The sequence below is a fragment of the Capricornis sumatraensis genome, chromosome 1, assembly GCF_032405125.1.
Source record: "Capricornis sumatraensis isolate serow.1 chromosome 1, serow.2, whole genome shotgun sequence".
Classification (NCBI taxonomy): Eukaryota; Metazoa; Chordata; class Mammalia; order Artiodactyla; family Bovidae; genus Capricornis; species Capricornis sumatraensis.
Genome location: NC_091069.1, coordinates 92363599 through 92378518, shown reverse-complemented (window position 1 = coordinate 92378518; position 14920 = coordinate 92363599).

Here is a 14920-nt window from a genome sequence, read left to right as displayed (position 1 = left end):
TTTGGCCCCCAACATACATCGTTAATTTGTTTTTCTTGATAATTATAAAAACTTTATTTTAGTCATTAACCAAGTTCAAGTCAAAGTTTCATATCTGATAGTTTATTTGCATAAAGGCATGTCCAGTGTTGTTATAATGATGTCATTTCTGATTTGGATGATGCATGGCACGATAACTTCTAGCAGAGGCTGCTAACTAGCTTCCTGATGGTTTCTTAAGCTTTAAAAAGTTCTGTTGTTGTTCAGTCGCTCAGTTATGTCCGACTCTTTGGGACCCCACAGACTGCAGCACGCCAGGCTTCCTTGTCCTTCACCATCTCCTGGAGCTTGGTCAAACTCATGTCCATTGAGTCGGTGATGCCATCCAGCCATCTCATCCTCTGTCGTTCCCTTCTCCTCCTGCCTTAAGTCTTTGCCAGCATCAGGGTCTTTTCTAATGAGTAAACTCTTTGTATCAGGTAGCCAAAGTATTGGAGCTTTGGCTTCAACATCAGTCCTTCCAATGAATATTCAGGATTGATTTCCTCTAGGATTGACTGGTTTGATCTCCTTGCAGTCCAAGGGGCTCTCAAGAGTCTTCTCCAACACCACGGTTCAAAAGCATCAATTCTTTGGCGTTCAGCCTTCTTTGTGGTCTGATTCTCATATCCATACATGTCTACTGGAAAAACCATAGCTTTGACTATGTTTTTAAAAGTTTTAAAACCTCCAAAAACACTGTTGTGTTCATTAGATGCTATTGTAGTGTTTGGAACAAGATAGGAGATTTCTATTGCTTGCTCATTTGCTTTTTGTTTATTGATTGATTGATTGATTTGCTTTTAAGATCAGTACTTCTAGTTGAAAAATGTTGTGTTCTTACAAAGAGACCATGTCTTCATCTTGGATTTTAGGTCTTTAATCTGAGTTTGAACGAGGTTAGTAAACAATTCTCCTGGGTACTTGGAGACTAGGTATACCTTGACGGCTCTTTCGTCATCTCTCTCCAGGGCTGAGGCCCTCTCTGTGTAATTATTATATTTCTAAGAGGCCTGGGAGATTAACTGGCTAAATGGTACACATAATTTGGTGACACAAAAGCGGCTGAAGCTGATAAACGAGAGGTTTGCAATTACACACTCTGCTTCCCTCTGCCAGGCCTTGGCAACAGGGAAAAGACAAACTTCGGATACTTTTCTTGTTTGAAAGAAACCACGTAAGACCTGTAACTTTCACCAAGGCCGTGGCTCTGAGGAATTGGCATGGGAGCTGTGGAGGAACGTCACCTGGTCACTTTGTCACTGAGCCCAGCCTGAAGCTCTGGGCTCAGGAACCTGTCACCTTGGGCGGGTTTCTGGGTTACCACTGCTACGTTGAAGGAGCACCTCAACAGGCTGGTTTGCATGCTGTACACACTCCCTGCCAGCACATTTGAACAATGACAGGTGGGTTTTTGCACATAGCAGACCTTGGGTGTTATAGTTAAGGTTTTGGGTGATGACTCATAGGTCCCTGAACTAGAATGTAAGCAAGCCCGGGACCTGAGCATTTCTTTTAGTGAGATGAGGTAAACTCACAGATCATGTAGGTGGGGAATCCTTCTGGATCTGAACACTCCCTAAACCTCATCAACCACTCCTGTGTCCCCCCTACAAAGAAAACCCCCCAAATAAACACACCTTTTGTGCTGACCCGAGAAAACCACTTATTGTTACCAGAACACGTGCACCCTCTGGTTGCCACCTCGGACACCCCCCTTCTCTGTCAGCCTTGCTAAATCCTACTCATTCTTTTTCCACAGTGAAATAGAAAATCAGAATCTACAAACAAGAGTCTGGAAAACACCCTCACATTCAATTCACCAGAGACGTTCTTTTCTGAGGCTTAACGGTCAGGGCTCTTGCCATATCTCTTTCTGTGTGTGGTTACAGATTTATTTGTATATTCACTCTTTTTCCTTCACAAATGGCATTGGGTATTTTAAAGTCTGCTTTTCACTTACAGTATATAGGGAAAATGTTTTTGTGGCAAAGATACGAATATGTCTATCCATCTATTTTTAATGAGTAACACATTCCATTCAACAGCTCTGGCATTGTTATTTATTCACCCGTTTTGATAGAGATGTAGGGTGTTTCAACCTTTTAAATACTCAAACCTGAAATTAAAATGTTTACAGCTAAATTATTACCAGCATCTTTGAATTATTTACTGTGATCAAATCCCCAGAAATGGATTACTAGGTCAAAAGGTACACACTTTTCCACCTCTTAATATGTTTTGACAATCTGCCTTTGAGAAAAGGCTGACAAATTCATACTTCTATCCTGTGTATGAGTGCCTGTTTATCAGCAAACTTGCCTGTGATGAACATTATGATTTTCAAGACTTTGCGAATTACGTTGATTAAATGATATCTCATTTTAATTTGTATTCCTTTGGCTAAAACCAAAGTTTGCTACAATTGCATGCTTTTTCATGTTGAGTATTTGAATTTATTTTCTTGAGACTTACCCATTTCTGTCCTTAGGTCATGTTTTGGGTAGGTGAGTTATTTTCTCATTGATTCATAAGCAGTTTTTTTTAAAAGGTATATGAAATATTTTCCTTGTTTTGTCATTTTGCTATTTAAATTTACATGTGTGTATATTTGGGTTTACAGAAGTATGGTTCTGTTTTTGTTTTTAATTTTTAAGGATTTAAAATTGTTTCATTATTTCTTTGTGACGTCTACTTTTGTCTTGGAGTAGGAAGAGATTTTCTATAACTCTCTGATCTCTCATTTCCTGTATACTTTCATGTTGTTGCTTTGGGGATTTAAATTTCACTTCTTTGGGAGTACATTTTGGTTTCAGATGTGAGATAGGACTCTAACTTGCCTTTTTGTCAAAATGATCTGGTTCCTCCAACACCATTTGTTGAATAATTTATTCTCTACTCACAGATTTCGAATTTTTGCCGCTTGAGACTTTCTTAGGAGTAATTGAATCTGTTTTTAGAGTTTCTGTTCAGTTCCATTAATCTGAGACTTGTCCTGTCATGAACCATTCATTGGGGCTGGGAATGTGTCCTTGCCCTAGGAAGCTGGGGCAGAAAATTCGTGAGAAGTAGGCAGGCATCGGGTGGAACTTGGGTCTCACTATCCCAAAAGGTGTGATGAGCTTGTCTCTGCCCTCCTATTCTTTCTGGAACTTTGTGCTTTGTAGGAATTTGGGATCACGAGGCAGGCCTGTGGTCCTCCATGTGACATTCAGGTTAATAAAAACCATATATTTTCAGGTCCACTTCTCAAACAAGAGTACCGGGGAGTCTGCCATAGCATACCTAGAGCCACAGACAAGCCTGGCACATCTCCTAGGATATAGTAAAAGAAATAATTAAAGAATCAGAAAAGCGCTTCACTAGACAGGCGTAACATTGTTTTCTATATTAAAACAAACTCAAATATATTAGTGAATAGAATGCAAGATTGCAATGTCAAAATTAGTTCTCCAGGTATAAGTCTTCAAATAAATTGTGATTTTTAAATTTTGATTGTTTCAAGCTGTACCCCTATACTCTAGAGGAACAGGTATGAGTTCCTTCTCTTTGCCATTTTGGGGGTTTTAATGGAGAAATTTGAGAAGTACTGTCCCAAGTGGATGACTAATTTTCAGATACTTAGAGTAGGGCAGAATAGTAACTAAAATGAATGACTTCACCATTCTTCTGCTTCCGTTGGATATAATTTCCCTTTCTTTTTCTAAGTTTCCCTAAGGTAAAAACTTAATTATTGATTTTAGGTCTTTCTTCTTTCCCAACATAGTCATTCAATGCTAAAAATTTCCCTGTAGACTCTGCTTTCACCTCATCCCACAAATTCTGATGAGTTGGTTGTGTTCCAATTTTTTTTACTTCAAGATACTTTTGACTTCTCTTGAGACTTCTTTGACCCACGTTTTATTTAGAAATGTTGTTTACTCTCCTGTGTGTGGGGGTTTTCTGGCTATATTTCTGTCACCTAGTTTATCTTCTTTATTGTCTGAGAGCAGGCATGGTATGATTTCTATTCTTTTCAATGTCAGTCGTGTTTGACTCTTTATGCCCCCATGGACTGTAGCCCTCCAGGCTCGTCTGTCCATTAGATTCTCCAGCCAAGAATACTGGAGTGGGTTACCATTACCTCCTCCAGGGGATCTTCCCGACCCAGGGACTGAACCCTCCCTCTCCTGCATTAGCAGGTGGAGTCTTTACCACTGAGCCATCTAGGAGCCCTTCAATGTGTCCAGGTATGTTTTATAGCCCAGAATGTAGTCTGTCTTGGTGAATGTTCGTGTGAGCTTGAGAAGAATGTGTGTGCTGCTGTTGTGGAATGAAGTAGCTCATAGATGCCAATATATCCAGCTGGCTGATGGTGGTGGTGAGTTCAGTTATGCCCTTCCTTTCTGCCTGCTGGATTTGTCCATTTCTGAAAGAAGGGTGTTGAAACCTCCAGCTATAATAGTGGATTCATCTGTTTTTCCTTGCAGTTCTATTCATTTTTGCCTCATGTCTTTTGGTATTTTATTGGTAGGTGCATACAGGTTCTATATTGTTACATAACTTCATCATTCATTAATGCCTTTTTTAATGATTCAGGATCTCCCAGCAGCTAAAGATATTCACTAGTAAACTCTTTCTTCCCATGTGGTGCCTATGGTGCAAAACTTGCATTGCTACCTGTGAAATGAGGAAAGTTTCCTTCCTGGCTTAGATATGCAGATCTCAATTTTAACTGTCCTTGTGGGGAGGAAAAAATATAAAAGGCATTACTCCAAGTTCCTGAACTAAGGCTCTGTTAGGATCAAGACAGTGGGACCTTCTTTGATTGAGGGCATCCTTTCAGATCAGTTCTTATTTTGAATGTAGGATGTAGAAGGTTTCAGTGAATTGCTTATGTCCCTTTGAGACATCCTTTGAGAGTTAGAAATTCACACATAGGAAAGTAGCATCATCTCACTATGTAATATGAGCTTATGCTCTTGTGAAATGCCCCTTTCCCTTACTGTGGAATAAAGGGGAAAATAAAAGCTCTTCTGACTCAATTGGATTTTTTTTTGGATTTCAGATAAAAGGCAGAACACTTTGCTTTTAACAGTGATAACAGAAGTAGTTGGAGTATCTCATCTGTCATCTCATGTAATACATCCAAGTGATCAAAGAGTTGTGATTTTTGGGAACTGGGCCTGACATAACGTTTATTCTTAATTCACCCAAGGAAGCTACTTTATTCACTTACAAAGCCAAAGGATGAGTAACAAAAATAAGATCTGACAGCTCAAAGTGAAGGATGCTGCGTGTTTGGTTAGGTTATATTATACTTGGATTGTTCACTTCAGCAAACATTTAACTGTGTATCAAACCTTGTGCTGAGTTTGGTGATATTAATTCAGAAGAAAGCCATGACTAACCCTCGCCCCCAGCCCCTGAATTCTTTGTAGATTGCAGCAGAAGCAAACGCAGGTTTTCACAATATGACATGAGATACACAGTGAACACCTTTGGCTCAAGAAGAGAGCTCTTGAAGGAATTCCTTGGCTGACCAGTGGTTAGGTCTCTGCACTCTCATTGCCGAGGGCCTGAATTCAGTCCCTGGTCAGGGAACTAAAATCCCACAAGCTGTGAAGTGCAATCCCTGCCCATCCCCCACACCCTTACCCCCGCCCCCCACCAAAGGAAAGTTCTTTGTATGACAGGGCATGGGAGTCTTCAAGAAGCTAATGGCCATCACTTAGAACAGTGATGGGTAATTTCTCTAAGTGCCTATTATACAGAGTCGGACATGACTGAAGTGATTTAGCAGCAGCAACGGCAGCATTATACAAATTCCTTTAACCCATCTAGCAATCCTATGAGATATTGTGATTATCTCCATTTTATAGATGAGAAAACTGATAACACAAAAATGTTAAGTGAATTGCTGAGGCTCCTATAGCCAGCAAAGGGCAGAACAAGGATTTGAACCCAGGACCCTTGCCTGCTATCCTGGTCATCTCTCTGTTCTGCTTCTCTGTGTTATCCATGGAAGGCTGTGGCTCCTGCGGGGCCTGGCTTCACTCCTGTGAGGGCGTCATTGTGTAGCAGACATTAGGTGTAATCAGACTTTCAGCCAACTACTCCTCTAAATATTTACCGTATTGACAGTCATTGCCATGAAGGCCAAAAAGAAATATTCTGCTTCCCAAAGCATGAAATAGAACCAAGTGTGGTGGTTGTTCTCGCCTTCTTTAATCAGAAGTTCAGTTGCTCAGAAGACAGATAATCACAGGTGTTTGTGACACGTTTTGTTGCTACCACGGAGCCTCTAATAATAAATTCGCTAATAGAGGCCTGTTTGCATTTCTGCCACACATTTTTAAAAAAGTGTTTGTTTTAAAGGGCGATCTCTTTTGTTTATGCAGGCAGCCTGTCTCCAGTGGGTGGCGTGGCTGAAAGTCACAGTACCTGGGCGCTGCAGCCTGAAGGCCTCTGCTGGGGGGCTGGCTTCACCCTCCTCACCCTCCTTTCATGCCTCCCCAGTTGACATTTCTCCCAAAGAAAGAGCAGAAGGTGAAAGAGTCTTCAACACTTTTACTTTACATTTTTAGTTCCTCTCAGTCCAACCAAAGATAGAATCTGTGTTAGCAGGTTTGCTAATAGCTGGCTCCACTTTCAGACTCTTCACCCCAACTGCAGTGATGACATGTACCCACAGACAACACAGACGTCTCCATGGACCTGATAGAATCTCAGATCAGGACGCAAAGAGCATTTACTGTTTCAGTTGTGTAGGAACTTCCTTCATTCAGCTGGACTTCCCTGGTGGCTCAGACAGTAAAGCGTCTGTCTACAATGAGGGAGACCTGGGTTCGATCCCTGGGTCGGGAAGATTCTCTGGAGACGGAAACGGCAACCCACTCCAGTACTCTTGCCTAGAAAATCCCATGGACGGAGGGACTTGGTGCAGGCTACTGTCCATGGGGTCGGGCACGACTGAGCCACTTCACTTCACTTCATTCAGCTGGCAGCATTTTCGATGGCCTTTGTACCTCTGACTAGGTGGTTGAGTATCAGATGCTCAGGTGTGTGGACAGTCTACAAAGGTTGGTTAAAGGTGATTTTTTTTCCCCCATTAGGTAAAAGTAATGCAGTCAGATGCACTGGCAATCAGTTTATTACTAAGACACAAAGCAGCCAGTGAGACACACCACTTTTGCAGTGAGTGACCTTCTGGGGAAAAAATATATATATATCTGTGTCTTGTTTGAAGGACCTTATTTGATAATCTTTTTCTAGAACCATCTCTTCTTAATTGGTTTGTAAATCCAAAGTGTTCAAAGTAGGTTGCTTCTGCTGTGGTGGCACCCCTCAAAACAACATTGACTACTTGGGAATTGTGTAAAAGCCCATCCAAGCTGGTCACGGGGGAGAGAAAGCTGATTTTTTAACTGAGTCAGGGAACTAAACTCTCTCCTGAGAGTTACCTGCACGGATAGTCACTCCTTATAAAACTCCTGCTGTTCTCAGAGCAGAAGGCCTGCTTAAATTTTCCACAGGTCTCCACACTCAGCTACAGACTTTCTTGATCTTTGTGTGTGTCATCTAATCTCTTAGTGACCCGTCATCTAACATTTCTTCCTCTGGTTGATGCTCTTTAGTTGTGACATTCAATAGGAAAGAAAAAAGATTTAACATTTTTGGAACAGAGCAATCCTTTAGGCACAAAATGCCTTCATCTTTTCAGCTTGCAGTTCAGAATCCAAGGAACCAAAATTGCACAGGGCTGGTGTGTGATAACAAGGCAAAGACTTTGGTGAAATAAGCCTAACTGTTTTCTAGCAGGAAGAAAATAAATCTGCTTCACCATTTACACATGTGCTTCACTGACTAATCAGGGAGCAACGCTTCGTGGCCTGAAGCAGGGAGAGGGTTCTGCTCCAGTGGGTGACTATGCATGAGCCAAGGATGGAGAAGCAGCCCCCACTGCTGGGAGCTTCCACAAGCCTGCCCTGTGGATGGAGATTTTATCTGAGCTCCCAGTCTTGAGAAGTGAAGCACTGGACTGTGTGGGGAGGCATGTTTTTAATCCTAGAGAAGAGGCTATGATATGCAGCTTTCCTTGCAAAACACATACTTCCTTAAACGAGGCAAGAACTGGCTGCCCTGCTGAATAGGGGAGAGGGTCAGGCTTAAGGAGAGACCACCCCCCGGCAACCAGGTCTCATTCCTGAACATGTTGTAACCCCAGAGGTTAGTCTTGGTTCAACCAAGAGTCTCCCCTGGGGGCTGTGATGTCATCTGACTCGGCTACAAGCAGAACAAAAATGGGCAAATGGCCTCACTGTTTGGCCTTCAAGATAAAGTAGTCAACTTTTATGAATAAGCATGTTTTGGTTCCCAGGAAGTGAATTAGGAAGTGTTAAATCTGCATTGTTCTAACTACCTAGCTCTGTGCTTTTCTTGGTTGTTTCCACCTTAACCTCTTTTATGAATGGTTCAGTCACTGTTTTCACCTGGGATGTTTATCACCTGAGCTATTTTCAGAGGCTTTATAGGCGGAAATTTTCTGCAAATCTACAAAGGTCTGTTCAGTCAAAGCAGTGGTTTTTCCAGCAGTCATGTATGAATGTGAGAGTTGGACCATAAAGAAGGCTGAGTGCTGAAGAACTGATACTTTCTTACTGTTGTGGTGGAGAAGACTCTTGAGTATCCCTTGGACAGCAAGGAGATCAAACCGGTCAATCCTAAAGGAAATCAAGCCTGAATATTTATTGGAGGACTGATGTGGAAGCTGATGTTCCAATACTTTGGTCACCTTATGCAAAGAGCTGACTCTTTGGAAAAGACCCTGATGCTGGGAAACACTGAAAGCGTGAAGAGAAGGGGGCAACAGAGGATGAGCTGGTTGGATGACATCATCAACTTAGTGAACGTGAGTTTGAGCAAACTCCAGGAGATAGTGAAGGACAGGGAAGCCTGGCATGCTGCAGTCCATGGGGCTGCAAAGAGTCGGACACGACTGAGTGATTGAACAACAACAAAGGGCTTTGATTTGTATTAAAACATTTTGCTTTGAGAAGGTGGATAAATTGGTATGAATAGTTACTGATGTTCTCAGGTGCTGTCCCCTTATCCTGGGAGAGAAGGGATGAATCCACTTTCACCTGTCATCATACCAACAAATGGCAGCTTACTCCATCGACAATAATTGTGTGCAGGGGTGTGAGAATGTGTGCCTGTGTTTCATCTAGAGGTTTCATTTCCTACTTCTTGAGCTTGTTTTCCAGCTTTCCTCTTGCCCCTATGCTCAGCTTCTGCAGTGCCTCACATAATCCTAACATTTAATGGCTGATCCTTATGTTTTTACTGATGACAAATAATTTATGCCGAGTCTCTTTTAATCTCTTTTCTCTTCCTCCCTTCCCCTCTCCACCTGTCACTTTCAAAACATCATTGACAAAGCAACAGATAATTTTTGAGCTGAATTGGGAAGTAGTTCCATCTTCTGGGCTAACCATGATCATTTGAAAGTGTCTGTTTCTAAGGATTTGGAGGTTGCATCAGAGTTCAGTTGGAAATAGTGCTGTGATCAATTAGTAATGTCTGCTGTGGCTCCAGGCTGGAGGTGGTCTGACATCTGCAGGTATTTCCATTCCTGCTTGAGATGGTGGGTCATTTTTTCTTAAGAATGATAAAAAGGCATGCGTCTCTAAGGAATTACTTGAAGATGTTCTTCTGTTGCTTATATGTCCTGCCTTTTAAGTAAGTAATTATTCATTTTGGGCTGCGTTGTGGTCTTTGTTGCTGTGAGCGGGCTTTCTTTCTCTAGTTGCAGTGAGCAGAGGCTGCACTTCTCACTGCAGTGGCTTTTCTCGTTTCAGAGCATGGGCTCTAGGTGTTGGGACTTGTGGGCTCTAGAATGCAGGCTTAGTAGTTGTGGCGCATAGGCTAAGTTGCCCCACAACATGTGGGATCTTCCTGGACCAGGGATCGAACCCATGACTTCTGCACTGGCAGGCAGATTCTTAACCATTAGACCACGAGGGAAGTCCCTTTTCTGCCTTTTAAAAAATACAGTACTCCAAGTTTTAAAAGGTGTTCCATAAACCTAATATCATAACCATGCCAAAGTACTACTGAGTCCTGTTAAGGAGAATTAGCATCCAGCAAGGCAGAGAGCCTATGGGCATGTGGGCTGGTGTGTCCTCCAGAACATGGGGTTATTTGCCTTCCTTCAGAATAAGAAGCAGAAAACCATAGGTATTTCTGGACAGCAAAGCTCTGTGCTGATGTTCACATCTGCCTATCTTGGGTGCTTGTTGCGCTATTAGCAGGAATGTTTTGGCTGCCTGCGAGTAAGAAGGGAACACTGACATCTTGCTTTCTTGGAACAAAGGACTCCTTTCCCTAGACGGGGTGTGTGTGTGTGTGTGTGTGTGTAGCATGTTGTGGCACTCCCGCCCAGCAGCCATCAGTATCCTTAGACCCACATCAGTGGGGACAGCCATCTCTGTTCAGTTGTCCCGCACAGATAAGAAGGAAAGTAGAGAGAAGGGCTGTGTTCACGCTGGGCATAGAGGTTGCGGCAGAGGCAGGGTGTGTAGGCAGAGAAGCCCAGAGCAGATAGCAGTCTCTGGGTCTGTAACTTTGCAGCTGGACATGCCCTGGTCGCAGGTCAGCTTGAGCCTGTTCACTTTGCTCCTTGTGTGTCCTTCACTCCTGAGTCTGGGATGCTATAGGCCAGCCCACGGTGGCATCAGAGGGGTGTGTGGTGAGCAGGATTAGATGCTGTGTGAGCCTCTAGAAAGCCTACCTAAGGCACACTGTTGTTGTCTGCATGCTAACTTATCCTGGATGTTGAATGTGAATCTCACAGGAAAGCCACGGACTGGGATTCCTAGGCCCTCTCTGGGGATGAGCAGGGCCAGAACCTTCATGCCAGCCTGTAGCATCCCGGAGGACCTTTGGGGGTAGTGGGCAGACCCCAGACAGGAACCGTTAATGAACACCCTTTAGAGAAATGCGAGAACATCACGACCAAAATGAGACTGATTTGTGTGGCTTTGGTGCTTGCGAGCACGGAGCTTGCTAATGGGTTTCTTCAGACCTCTGTCCTTGTTGACTCATCGACTTGGTATTTCAATTTTGGGGCGGGGTGTGGGGTGGGGTTGGAGATGGGATACTCCATCTGAGGTGGTCAGGAGAGGTTTGTGAAGACACTAATGTTTGAGCTGGCCTTGAAGGTAAAGAAGGAAGGGAAATGGTGGAGGCAGAGATGGGGTGGGGAGAGGAGGTCCCACGCTCGGCCTTCCTGCGTTCCCAAGTCCTGCTGGCTGTTTCTGCTCTCCACCTGACCACTCCTCATACCCTCTCCCACCAGGACTCTGCGGTACCTTGTCCCCACTCCGCCAGCTTCCAGCCTTGGCTCTGTAAGTTCTTCCGTTCTCAGCACCCTGCGTGATGTCTCTAATCAGACGCTGTGGCTTCTCTTCTCAAAACCTTGCAGTGGCTGCCCAGCTTGGAGTAAAATTCAGGTTCCTGCGCTCCCCTGAGAGACAGCATCCCTCCAGCCTTGTTTCCCACCACTGTCTTCTTTTAGCCGCACCAGCCTTCTTGCTGTTTCTTGAACGTGTGAAGTTCAGTCCCGCCTCAGGACCTGTGCACCTGCCTTCCTTCACTTTGGTCTTCTTCCACATACTTGCAGGACTGCTTCCCTCATTTAATTCAGGTCTTTGTTAGACGTCACCTGTTCAGAAAGGACATCTGTGATGACTTTATCCTCCTATGCACACACCCCTGATGAAGAAAATGCCCCAGTGTCTGCATCATTTCTTGGAGAACTGTCATTACAGCAAAGTTCTGATGGTGTCTTCTTATTCCGGAATGAAAGAACCTAGATTCCACAAAGTCCTTCAAAAGCGCTTCTGCTCAAATAGGGATTCGAGTCTCACCTTCTCTGGTTCACGATTGCCAGACATCTCTGTTGCACTGTCTCCCAGGTTTGGCTCAAAAAAGACCTGAGTTCATTCAGGAGGTTCAGGGCCATCTACATGTCAGGCACTGTTCCAGGCACTTGAAATACAGTGAACCAAAAAAATCGTCTCTCGCCCATCCCTGCTTGGTGCCAAGAAGACAGAAAAATAGGTAAACAAGCCTACAGGAAAATGTCAGGCTGTGGCAGTGGAGGGGATGGGTGGGGAGCTTCGTTACCTTGCAGGTTGTCGTCACAGAAGGATGCTTTCACGCTGTGGAAATGCCTCCATTTCTCTCTTATTCCTTTCCTGCCTGAAGTGTGAGAAAGGAAGTATGAGGAAGGGGAGGATGGACCAGCTCTCTGTGATGGTAGCTGCGTTTTGTTATGACAAAGGCTGTGCCTGGTACCCACGTGGGAACCCCCCTTTTGGATGTAGCTGGAGGGTCCAGAAGCAGAATTAAACCATCCTTCAACAACTCTTGAATTCTGTCCCCTCCATCTCAGAGCTGACTGCTGGCTGGCAACAGATTGAAAGCTGTATTCGTCACTTGTCCTCACGTGAGGGAGCATCTAGAATGCATCTGGTTTACGTCAGGAACCACAGAAGCAAGGCTGGCTGCTGGAAGCCAGGGCACTGGATTTCCTTGGTTGTTTCAAAAGCTGCTCAGATTCCTGGCAGTGCCTATCAGCCTCTCTATTGAAAGACTTCTCTGGAAGACTCTTCACCCATTGCTCCTCCCTTTCCTCCCCTCCAGGTTCCTATCTGCCTTGTCCATGGCCTATTTCCAGAGGGTTTTCCCCTGCTTCCTCCCATCCTGACATGCCCCCGGTCTGAGAGTGAGACTCGGGGTCCAGGTGGCTCAGCCTAGTCCGGTCAGCCACTGATCAAAGCTGCTCCCTGGCAGCCACTATCAATACACAGTTGTCTAACAGACTGTATATATTGGCTGTGCCAGGTCTTGGTTATGTTGCAGCATACAGGGTCTTTGACCTTCACTGTGGCTCGTGGGATATAATTTCCTAAGCAGGGGTCGAACCTGGGCCCCCTGCCTTGGGAGCATGGAGTCTTAGCCACTGGACCACCAGAGAAGTCCCTAGACTGTATTTTTTAGAGCAGTTTCAGGCTGGCAGAAAAGTTGAGCGTAAAGTACAAAGAGCTCTCGTCTACTTCCTCTGTTACTAACATCTTGCTTGAGTGTGGCACGTTGGTTATAATCAATGAGCTGATATTGGAACATTATTTTTAATGAAAGTTAATGTTTTTTAACTAGAGTACAGACTAAAGTCCCTCATTTACAATAGGGTGTATTTTTTGTTATGCATTCTATGAATGGTGACAAATGTGTGATGATATGTATCCACCACTGTATCACACACAACAGTTTCACTGCCCTCAGATCCTCTGTGCTCCCCCTGTTCCTCCCTGCCTCTCTCTCTCATCCCAAACCCCTGGCAACGAGTGATCTTTTCCCACTGTCTCCATAGTTAGGTCTTTTCCAGAATGTCATGTAGTTGGAATCACACAGTCACAGTACATAGTCCTTTCCGATTGGCTCATTTCACTTAGGAACATGCATTTAAGGCTACTTCATGTCTTTTTCCAGTTTGAGAGTTCATTTCTTTCATTGTTGCATAATATTCCATTGTCTGAATATACCATAGTTTATCCATTTGCCTGCTGAAGGATATTTTGCTTACTTCCATGATTGAGTAATTGTGAATAAAGCTGCTATAAATATTTGTGTGTGCAGCTTTCTGTGTGTGTGTGTGTGTGTGTGTGTGTGTGTGTGTGTGTACACATAAATTTTCATTCATTTGGGTAAATATCAAGGAGCTTGATTGTCAAACCAAATGGTAAGACTATGTCTGGTTTTGCAAGAAACCACCAAGCTGTCCTCCAGAGTGGCTGTACCGTTCTATCAGCTGCTTCTGGTTCCTGTCCCACTTCCACTTGGACGAGTCTGATTTTTCTGGGCAGTGCTTCAGAGACACACTGAATATTCCAGGGATGCTGTCCACATTCTTCCTGTCATTTTCCTCTTCTTGCTAGAGCTAAACCATCTGAGCAGAAAACTTCCTCTTCCCTCCCTCTTTTCTTTTGCTTCACATCTCTACCGTCCCCCCAACCCCAAAGTTAACAAGGTAGATGGTGATGGGCAGGAGCAGGCTTGGTAGGTGAAAGCTACCATGCTTCCCCAGGGTGTATTTTTTTCTTTCTTTAAAGTGATTTAAGTTGATACCACTGAGAGGTACATGATGCTCTTCATCCCGAAACTGTGGGGTCAGGCATGCCTTTTTCCTCACTGATGTGTCTCCAATCAGTAAAAGAAACGCTTCCTATATGACTAAGTGCACTGGGGGCATTCACCGAACAGCTTTGTATTGTGTGGCCGAAAGACCATCCATTGGCCAGAGGGAAATACTTCAGGGGCTCTGAAGTCAGGCAGTGGACCGAGAGACAGTTGCCCTCCTCGCCACGCCTCCCCTCCTTCCCTCCCCAGGCCCCCAGGAGTCTGTTTGGAGCCCTGAGACTACAAATCACTGGGTGCAGGTTTGTTGGCAGCTCGTTGGTCTTGTTACTTTATAGGCTGGCTTCCTATTGTGCAACCCAGATGCTCTGGGTTATTATAGAGAAGCATAGACATGAACGCAGAATGGAGGGAATTACTGAATGTCAGGGAAGGAAGCAGCCCAGTTACCTGAAGGCAGGCTGATCCCGCAGTCCGCTGCGAGCTCCCCCAGGCCGCTGGCAAGGCTTTCCTGAGCTGCCGTGTCTGTTCATGTACCGCTGGCTTATTCTGTCTCCCTTGAGTTTTGGGTGCTTTTGCCCACGTGCAGTTGGAGGCTGAATGACCTATAGTTGAGAGACTTTCCATGCCTGGGTCCATAATTTCTCAAACAGGGTGCACTGTTAGCCTCTTAAGGAGGACAAACTCCTATGCATCACAGCAATTTAGCATCCCTGCTCTT